A 1,077-nucleotide genomic window follows, 5' to 3' on the forward strand; every position below is an offset into this window, starting at 1 on the left:
ATGACTGAAGTTTGATTTAACAACAAATCGAAATACGAAAAAAAAGAAATTAAGAGATTTTCTAATAGGCTAATAATACTAATACTAATACTAATAATAATAATAATAATTATTATTATTATTATTATGATGATGATTTCGTTCTGTTTGGCAAACGAAAATTAGATTTTTCGTATTTTTTGTTCGTGGGTTAAAAAATGAGCTTGCTATTTGTGCGTGGGCGGCCCTAAAAACTCTTTCTCTCAGCCTGTCTTTACTGCCTATATCCCATCACACAGAATAAGAGTTCATCTCATGTACCGCTCTGCAAATTAGTCACAATAACGTTTCTTCAAACTGTCTGGCTGTTGTAGGCCCTATATATATTTCTTGCAAATATACATCTCATATGAAGCACAACACTGCTCTTCTTGGTTCGGCGGCGCCGGCGCGATCCTTTGGGCTACACTGTGATAACAGAGGAAAGAAATGTCTGCTTTATTTTCTATACTTCCACAATAACAACAAAACGTTACAAATTGCTTTTGTAAAATAACAGGGTGCGCTTTCTGGCGCATCTTGTTATGTCTAAAGGTCTACTTAAATAAAACAATCGGAAAAAAAATTGTGTTTATTTAATTCGTATAGCCTAAATCCAACAAGAGGTAGCCTACTGCACAGTCTTTCCCGTCTGAGCTCATCTGTATTCCCATAAGAAGAACGCGATGCAATGCGAGGCTTGATTCAGCTAAAGATATCATTTAATAATATATAATCACTAATACATAATTAATATATAATCAGACTAAAGTATCAAAGCTGCCCACGGATGAGAAACAAATATTAAAGCATAAGCTCATTTGTTCACCCACGAACAAAAATAGACCTACGAAAAATCTAGCTTAATTTTCGTTAGCCCGTTTTCAAACAGAACGTAATAATAATAATAATAATAATAATAATAATAATAATAATAATAATAATAATAATAATAATAATTATTATTATTATTATTATTATAATTTCGTTCTGTTTGGCAAACGGGCAAACGAAAATTAAGCTAGATTTTTCGTATTTTTTGTTCGTGGGTTAAAAAAT

The 1,077-nt window shown here is 31.6% G+C and overlaps 1 pseudogene; it reads right to left on the minus strand.

The window, feature by feature from the left end:
- The window catches only part of LOC107707765 (UDP-glucuronosyltransferase-like), a 10,288-nt pseudogene that overhangs the window by 2,230 nt on the left and 6,981 nt on the right, over positions 1 to 1,077 (minus strand).

This window comes from Sinocyclocheilus rhinocerous, unplaced genomic scaffold (genome assembly GCF_001515625.1).
Source record: "Sinocyclocheilus rhinocerous isolate Xijiao unplaced genomic scaffold, SAMN03320098_v1.1 scaffold4099, whole genome shotgun sequence".
NCBI classification, from domain to species: Eukaryota; Metazoa; Chordata; class Actinopteri; order Cypriniformes; family Cyprinidae; genus Sinocyclocheilus; species Sinocyclocheilus rhinocerous.